Raw genomic sequence first — 9539 nt, forward strand, 5'->3', positions numbered from 1 at the left:
TACAGCTTAAATTAATCCATTTCTATTAATCTATACCTTGCCACATGGCTCGTGGCTTACCAGCATCTTCACATGCTGTTTGTCATGGTGGCGGCTGGAAAATCTCTCTGACTCAGCCTTCCACTTCCCAGCTTTATTCTCCTCCTTGTCCCGCCTATACTTCCTGCCTGGCCACTGGCCAATCAGTGATTTATTTATTGACCAATCAGCAACACACTTGACATACAGACTATCCCACAGCAGGGTTTAGTTCATCTTACACTTCCACATCACAGTCCATCCCGTTTAGGAAAGTCAGGACAGGCACTTGAGCAGGATCCTGGAGGCAGGAACCGAAGCAGAGGCCATGGTCGAAAGCTTGCTACCCACAGCTTGCTCAGCCTGCTTTCTTGTACAACCCGGGACCTACCTACCCACAGCAGTCTTTAATCAATAAACACCCTGCAGACTTGACTGTAAGCAGTCTGAGGGAGACAATTTCTCAATTGAGGTTGCTCTTCCCTGGCGGCGCACACCTTTAGTCTTAGCTCTAGGAGAGCAGAGGCAGGCAGAATCTGTGAGTTCAAGGCCAGCCTGGTCTACATAGTTTCAGGACAGCCTAGGTGGGCTACAGAGAGAGACCCTGTCTCAACAAACAAACAAAACTAACTGGGACACCCAGCACTGAGGAGGCGAGGCAGAAGAGTCGTGGCAAGTTCAAGGCCAGCCTGGCAACAGAGTGAACATGTTAAAAATCAACAGCCCAGTATCAGCTGTTTGCCTCAAAGCAGAAAGATTTTGGTCCTTTTAGAATGAATTTTGCAATCAGACAATAGTCCTTACAACCAATTTGATTCATATTCTCTCTCTCTCTCTCTCTCTCTCTCTCTCTCTCTCTCTCTCTCTCTCTTTCGACTAGGTCTCATGTCGCCCAGGCTGGGCTCAAGCTCACTCTGTAGTCAAAGACAACCTCGAACTTCTGACCCTCTTGCCGCTCCTCCAAATGCTATGACTCCAGGCATACACTATGGTGCCCAGTTGTATGGGGTACTAAGGCCGTGTGCATGCTAGGTGTACACTCCAGCCACTGAGCCACATGCCATCCCTTAACTATACGGTAACAGCTCTGTGCTGGTGCTGGGACACAGCAGGAGACAAAATGAAGTCCCTACCTTCCCAGAGCTCAGTCTCACGGTATTTCATGTCAGTCAAGGGGAAGACAATGTCAGGGGACAGAGGGCAGAGAGCTCCCCAGAGAAGACAGCCGTATTTCAGCCAGGGGTTAAGAAAGGTCAAGACAGGTCTTCCAGTTAGGAACATGCAAAAGATTGTTCCGTGAAGTTCTGGGGGTTTGGGGTGGGTAAAAGACAAGGCACAAATACGGGCACTTCATGAAAGCAGGCATTACTCAACAGAAGCTTCCAGAAATTAGTTGAACAGTATCCCCTCGGAAGAGCTCTAGTTTCTGGCCCAGGAGAGGCTGGGATGTTAAACCCAAGCATTTTCCCTTGGCAACCAGCTGCACAGCACACGCGCTGACAAGCCAAGTCTTCAGAGCCGCACATGCTGTGTTGTTCAGCGTGCTGGTGTCTTCAGAACCCTAAGGCGCAGTCCCAGATTCTGGTGGAAATAAATAGAAGCGTGTGTGCCTCCTCTGCTCTTGCCAGCTGCTGCCGCCTGCCTCTTCAGTCCCACGATGCTTGAGGATTTCCTCTGGGCAGGAACAAGGTCACAACTACAATGACAGACACTAGCAGTACACAGTGCCCATGTCTCAGAAGGAAGCCACTGCTCATGAACAAGAAGCTGGCTGTCGTGGTGTGGGCCCAGAATCGTAGCTACCCGGAGGCTCGCTTAGGAGGAACATGAGTCCAAGGCCAGTCTGGGTTATATGGTGATTTGAGAGCCAGCCTGGGAAATTTAGTAAGACCCCACCTGAAAAAGAAAGATAAGGGCTAAAGATTTGGCTCAATGGTTAAAAGCATTTAGCATGCACTGCTCTTGCAGAGGACTGGGGTTCAGTTCTCAACATCTACATTAAGCAGCTCACACCTGCTTGTATCTCCAGATCCAGGAGATCCAACACTCTTTTTCTGGGTTCCATAGGCACCCATGCACATGTGATGCACATAATGTCACACAGGAACACGCATATACACAGAAATAAAAATAAATAAAAAGGCTGGGCGGTAGTGGCGCACACCTTTAATTCCAGCACTCGGGAGACAGAGGCAGGCAGATCTCTGTGAGTTTGATGCCAGCCTGGTCTACAAAGCGAGTTCCAGGAAAGGCGCAAAGCTACACAGAGAAACCCTGTCTCAAAAAAACCATAAATAAATAAATAAATAAATAAATAAATAAATAAATAAATAAATAAATAAAAAGTAATGAGGCAGGTGGATCTCTGTGAATTTGAGGCCAACCTGGTCTACACAGTGAGTTCCAGGACAGCCAGGGCTATGTAGAGAGCTCTTGTCTATAAATAAGTAAATAATAAATAAATAGATAGATAGATAGATAGATAGATAGATAGATAGATAGATAAATTGTTTTGTTTAAGGGCTAGGGACATAACTCAGTGGCAGTGTACTCACCTAGCATGTGCAAGGCTCCAACTTCAATCCACAATATTGCAAAAAGAAAGAGAATGATGGGTTGGTGGGGTGTGGGAGGTGAGGAAGAAGAAACAGAGCTGGGGATGTAGCTCAGTGGTAGAGTACTTGTCTAGTATGTGTGAGGCCCTGGTCATTCCCACTATCACAAAGATAGAGGGTAGAGAGAAAGATCATAGAGATAGATGATAGATAGATAGTAGATAGATAGATAGATAGATAGATAGTAGATAGATTGATAGTAGATAGATAGATGATAGATTATAGATAGATGATGTATGATAGATGATAGGTAATAGATGATAGATTATAGACAGATGGTAAATCGATGATAGACAAATGACAGGTAGGTTATAGATGATATAGACTCTAGATTATGATAGATAAATGATAGATGGTAGATAGATAGTTAGAAATAAATAATGATAGATGATAGATTAATGATAGGTAGCTAGCTTTACTGAGTCTCAGACATGTTCATTTCACAACACAGAGGCTGAACTAGAGACTGTTGATGTTTGATGAAAAACATAAGAGGGGAAAATTAAAAGCTCTACACGTGCACAGGAAAATTTAGGGGCGCAGGGGTTCTATCAGCTCCCTGCCACTCTGTGAAAATCACCCTGGGACAGCAAGTGTGTATTATCTCAGTTTCTCAGGGTCAGGATTCTGAGTTGAGCTGAGTCTTCGGCTCTCTCGAAAGGCTTCAGAGGGTGTGAGCCCGGGTTGCCATGTCATCTGAAGACTAGAGTGGGCCAGATCTGCAAAGCTGATGACAGGATTTGGTTCCTCACGAGCAGCTGCTCTTGTGACTGGGTTCCTTGTTCTTATAGGGCAGTTAGCTCATGGCAGCTGGGTTCTCTTGGAATAAGCAAGCGAGAGGAGCTGAGAAGCACAGAAAGCTGATCTCTCTGTGGGCCACATACTGTATATTTCCATGCCACTGTTGGTGACAACTTTTTTTTTTTATTATTATGCATACAGTGTTCTGCCTGCATGTGTGCCTGAAGGCCAGAAGAGGGCACCAGATCTTGTCATAGATGATTGTGAGCCACCATGTGGTTGCTGGGAATTGAATTCAGGACCTCTAGAAGAGCTGCCAGTGCTCTTAACCTCTGGGCCATCTCTCCAGCCCCTGGCTGACGACAACTTCAAGGAGGAAGAGTCTATTAACTTCTGATCTCAGAGGTCAAGTGCATTGCAATGAGGAGGACCCAGTGAGGCTGAGCAGGTCACTGCTGCGGTGGCCAGGGAACAGACAGGGAACACACCTGCTCAGCTGGCTTGCCCCCTCCCCCCTTTCACTCTGTGAAGTCCCCAGCCCCTGGGATAGTGGTGAGTCCTCCCTCCTCACTTAATCCTCTCTGGACACACCTTCATGGACACCTAGAGGTGAGCTTCACCTGCATGCTTCTAAACCCGTCACATTGACAATGAAGATTGATCACACCTCCAACTGTTTCCACACATCCTACGCTGGAAGCGATTCCCTGAGGCCCAGTCCCTATCCTTTGTGCTCACACAGGGCCATAAATACCAGGTCCTGGACATTCTAAAAATACAGGTGTTGAAAATGTACGTGGGCAAGGAAAAGAAAAGGAGACAAGAAAGGATACCAGTGGCAGGAGAGTCAGCAGAAGCAAGCATGGCTGGCCCTGTGTGGGAGTCCACCTGATTGCAAAGGACACCATGCGTTCCAAGACAGGGAGGCTGTGGCATGGTCAGCCTAGCCCCTGAAATAGCTCTCTCTTCTAAATCAGGAGTTGAACAGCTGCGGGTGTAGCTCCATCAGAAGGATGCTTATCTATAAGCACCAGGCTCTGGGTTCTCTCCTCATAGCCACAGTAAACCAGCTGAAGTAAGGCATGCCTGTATTCCCAGCACTGGAGAGGATCAGAAGTTCAAGGCCATCCTCTACTACATATACAATATGAGATCTGCATGGGCTACATGAAACCCTGTTTCAAGAAAAAATGGGGTGGGGGAGAGCAGTAGCTGATGTAGGGGAAACTGTGGTGATATATTGTGTAGCCCAATATATTGTGTACCCTAATAAACTTACCTGGGGATCAGAGGACAGAGTTAGCCACTAGATTAGACATAGAGGCCAGACAGTGGTGGTACACACCCTTAATCTTATCACTAGGGAGACGGAGATCCATCTGGATCTCTGTGAGTTCAAGGCCACACTGGGAACACAGCCAGGTGTGATGGCACACACCTTTAATCCCAACGCTTAAGATCTCATGCCTTTGCTTGGGAAGTACACAAGCCTTTAATCCCAGAAAGTAAAATGGCAGGACACAGATAGGTACATAAGGCGTGTGGAAACAGGAAATCACTTTCTTTTTTCTTTTCTTTTTTTTATTTTATTTTATTTTGTGTTTTTTGGTTTGTTTTTTTTTTTTGAGACAGGGTTTCTCTCTTTTTTTGTTTTTTGTTTTGTTTTGTTTTTTGTTTTGTTTTGTTTTTCGAGACAGGGTTTCTCTGTGTAGCTTTGTGCCTTTCCTGAAACTCATTCTGTAGCCCAGGCTGGCCTTGAACTCACAGAGATCCACCTGGCTCTGCCTCCCGAGTGCTGGGATCAAAGGCGTGTGCCACCGGTCCAATCACTCTCTCTTTTAGTGGAGGATTTTGTAGGGGTAAGAACTAGTGGCGGGGTTGGGGATTTAGCTCAGTGGTAGAGCGCTTGCCTAGCAAGCGCAAGGCCCTGGGTTTGATCCTCAGCTCAAAAACAAACAAACAAACAACAACAACAACAAAAAACTAGTGGCTTGCTCTCTACCTCTCTGATCTTTCAGAATTTACCCCAATATCTGGCTCTGAGTTTTTTATTGATAAGACCATTTAGCAATTTGTGTTACAGAAAACTATTTTAAAAAAATAGCTCAAAATATTTCGTTGCCTCTGGGCTGGAGGCAAGGCTTGGGGAGAGTTGGGACTGGAGACAGCTGCCACATTTTTCTTGATGTAGCAGAGAAAGTCAGTCCGCTGAAGGCTTGTGTTCCCAGAAGACTTTCAAACAAGGACTGGGGACCCAGACAGCCTTTCACTGGGTGCCAGGGAAACCAGATTTAAACACTACAACAACACCTCCTGCTTCTTAAAGAACTCACATGTTACACGGGGAGAGAGAAAGAGAAAGAGCTTCCAGTCCATTCCAGAGAAGGTCAAGGGAGGCTTCGGGGCCCCTGAGTGTGAATGGAGACTTGGAGAGGTAGATTAGACCATCGGGATCAGAGAGATGACTGGGGAACAGCAAATGCTCCTAGTATTGCTGGGCCTTAGCTTAGGGAAGGAGAGGGACAGAAAGATGCCAGATAAATAGTGAAGAACACTCTGTGCCTAGATGAGGATCTTGGACTTTGTCCTAAGAGCAATAAGCCAGGACAGAGAGCCTGGAGAGGACTTTGCAGCAGGTGGCACAGCTGTGTTTTTTCCATGAGTCGTCATTACAGGGCAGCCGAAAATGAACAGCACAAACCACACACAGCTGGACTTCTCAACAATATGGCGTCTTCCTGTCCCACTGCCCACCATGTCTCGTCTTGGCCCAGGCACCATGGTGATGCTTCCTCCCTGTGAAATGTCAAGGTCTGTCCACTGTGTTCTGATGGTAACCTCTAAGGCCTCCAGCCAAGGAGCTTTAGGGGGCAGGACTTTGACCTGGTCTGAGCTTTGCTCTGTCAACAGTTCCAGCAGCCTGCCAGCCCCCGCACCCCCGCCCCCCGAGTTCACAGATAGCGTTTCTGAAATGGGCTGTGGTTAGAGGACATTGCTGCTTTGGGAAAATGTGTCCATCTCTGCCAGGAGGGGACAGAGTGATGAGCTGGTGAGCCAGTGCCAAGGGATGCTGTCCGGAAAGGAAAGGACAAACGCACTCAAAGGCTGTTTTGTTTTTTTTTTCAACTCTTGCCTTTTCCATTTTTCCATTAGCATCAGCTTTTCCCCTCATGTCCTTTGGGAGAAGGTTAAACGCTGCTGCTTAGGAATATTACATACTTTACCAAAACTCAGATGTCCCTTGTGCATGGAGGGAGCGTGCTATGCAGACACAGGATGCCCGCGGCAGGGAAGTAGACCAGAGACGGGCCCAGTGGCCTTCCCAGCACCCTTTCTGTCCCCTCATTCTTGTCTCTGAGCAGATCAGAACTAATCTGGCACATAGCTACTGTCTGATGTGCTGTGGATGAACGGCTGTCTCGTACAGACTATTAAACCTGCAATGTAAGCAGGATTCTCCACAGAAGGCCATGTCCCACGTCCCCCATTTTGACCTTCTTGGATATCAGTGCCAAGCTGGGGAGACGTTATAGGGAACTGGGGATTAGCCACCTCTGTGACTCTTGGTGCCACAGAAAGGTTCCCATCACAGGACAAATGGGGGCTGGGAAGATGGCTTATCGGGTAAAGTATTTGCTGCACAAACATGAGGTTCTGAGTTCGAATCCCAATGCCTACATAAAAGCTGGGTGCAGCAGTGCATGTCTGTAAGCCCAGCATTGAGAGTGGAGGGGCAGAGACAGGCAGATCCCAAAGCTCACCAGCCAGTCACTCTAGGCAAATGGGTGTGCTTCAAGCTCAGTGAGGGACCAAGTCTCAAAAACAAATAGATAAACACTGTGGACAGCAAAAGAAGAGAATACTTGATGTTGGCCTCTGGCCTATACATGCACAGGGAAGCACATACCTCCCCATAAATGTAAATAGAAGAGAGGTGAGGAGGGTTGGAAGAAAGGCACCTCCTGGGCCCCTATCATAGATGACAGGTGGAGCGCACAGAGGTCCTCAGGCCCTGCCAGGAGCTATGTGCAGACATTACCTTTCTATACAGATCCCTACCCAGGAATCAGGCTTCACGCTGTGCTTGGCCCAGACCTGTCAGAAGCAGCTAAGACTTCCCCTAAGAAGGAGACGGGAGCACATCCAATTTACAACAGCAGGTTAATTAACATTAGTCTGGAGAATTCATTTCCAGCAGGCGGGTTACCTATCCCAGGGTAGTGCAACTGCCTGCAGCTTAGAACAAATCCCGAGGCTTATAACAAACACACTCCTGAACTCCAAAGAATGCCCTTCTCAGGCTAAGGACTCATCACAAGCCTCATGGAAAAGGATTATGTTACAGGAGATTAGAAAACAAATCCTGCTGGGGATGGAGCTGAGCGGGTAGAGAGCTAGCCTACCACAAATGAAACCCGGGATTTGATCCTCAGTGCTGCATCCTGTAGCTGCATCCTATAACCCCAGTACTGAGGAGGTGGCCCACCACAAAATTCCTATTGAAATAGAGTACTCAGGGTCTGGGGCTCAGGGTTAGAGAATGTTACAGGAGGCAGCGAGGAGAACAGAAAATTGCACTGCATAGATCTGAGTGTACAGTGAGCGACATGAATTCATCACATGGGCACACAGGTCATGAAAGAGGTCACCAGCACTCAGCGTCCTGACTCCTAACACTACAGATCAGTCTCACTGCCTTTGAACATTGTGTAAATTGAGTAACAACGTTTGTCCTTTTATTTATTTATTGATTGATTTATTTTTCAAGACAGGATTTCTCTGTGTAACAGCCCTAGCTGTCCTGGAACTTCATCTGTAGACGAGGCTGACCTCGAACTCAGAGATTCACCTACTTCTGCCTCTCGAGTGCTAGGGGATTAAAGGCATGTATCACCACACCTGGCTGGAATGACTTTTTTTTTTTTTTTTTTTTTTTGGTTTTTTGAGACAGGGTTTCTCTGCAGCTTTGGAGCCTGTCCTGGAACTCAATCTGTAGACCAGGCTGGCCTTGAATTCACAGAGATCCACCTGTCTCTGCCTCCCGAGTGCTTGGAGTAAAGGCGTGCACCTCCACCACCCGACTTGGAATGATATTTTTTTATGTCACTATGTATCCCTGGCTGGCCTGGAACTCTCTACATGGGCCACCATACCCAGTACTCTGAACCTTCTTAAGGAGCATATATATGCATTCTGTGAGTCTACAAGTAAGTGTGAAACTACTGGGTTCTCATCTGAATATCTAAAGACACATATCTTATACACACATACTTTGTACCTACCATTCAAATATGGACCCCTTGGCAGTTGCCTGATTTCTATAGGTAAACTTCACACACACACATATGCAAATAAGTTTGATTTGCAAACATTAGAACCTGAGTTAGATCCCTGGACCTCAGGGTTTTTGTTGTTGTTTTGTTTTGTTTTATATGCATGGTTTTCCTACATGTATGTCTGTCCACCACTTGTGTATCTGGTGCCTGAGGAGGCCAGAAGACAGTGCTGGACCCCTGGAACTGGAGATAAAGATGATTGTGAGCCAATATGTGAGTGCTGGAAATTAAACCTGGGTCCTCTGTAAGAGCAGCAGCTGGTGCTCTGAATGGATAAGCCATCTATCCAGCCTCCTGGGATTTTTTTTTTTTTTTAAATCTGGAAAGCTGAGTGTGGGGGCACACGCCTTTAATTCCAGCACTCAGTAGGCATAAATTGTGGCTTTTGGTCAAGATTTGCCTCTGAGTCCTAAGACGTTCTGGAACCTGCGACCTGTACAGGAGCATGAGGGCACTGGGGGTGGGGGAGAAGAGACAAGGCCCTCAACAGCCCGGGCAGCTTGATCTTCAACCTCAGCTCTAATACCTGCATGCATTCTGAAAACACAGCACTCTTTTATCTACAAAATTGGCACTCTTCTATCATTGGCGGGGAAGTTAAATCAGTTTAAAGGTGTAAGTGGCCTGGATCGGTGATTGATAACAAATATTAGTTTACTGACTCACTTTCTCATCTTAACCAGGGCCGGTGAAGTTGTTTCGCAACCGCTCCACCAGGGTTCAGAGTGCAAACCAGCCAGACTAGGAAGAGACGCAGATGAGCGGACAGCGCCCTCGTGCACCGAGCCGGGGAACTGCCGCGGCCCCGCCCCACCCCCGCGCCTGCGCA

At 47.2% G+C, this 9539-nt stretch overlaps 1 long non-coding RNA gene across 1 annotated transcript; it reads right to left on the reverse strand.

The window, feature by feature from the left end:
• Positions 1-837: 837 nt before the first annotated feature.
• LOC128097819 (uncharacterized) lies at positions 838-9488 on the reverse strand. The gene is made up of 2 exons (XR_008214000.1): positions 9377-9488; positions 838-1914 (listed from the first exon to the last, which is right to left on the reverse strand). It is a non-coding gene; the product is annotated as an uncharacterized LOC128097819 (long non-coding RNA).
• Between the last annotated feature and the right edge of the window lie 51 nt (positions 9489-9539).

Source organism: Peromyscus californicus, unplaced genomic scaffold (genome assembly GCF_007827085.1).
Source record: "Peromyscus californicus insignis strain IS unplaced genomic scaffold, ASM782708v3 Scaffold_5__1_contigs__length_169319896, whole genome shotgun sequence".
Taxonomy (NCBI): domain Eukaryota; kingdom Metazoa; phylum Chordata; class Mammalia; order Rodentia; family Cricetidae; genus Peromyscus; species Peromyscus californicus.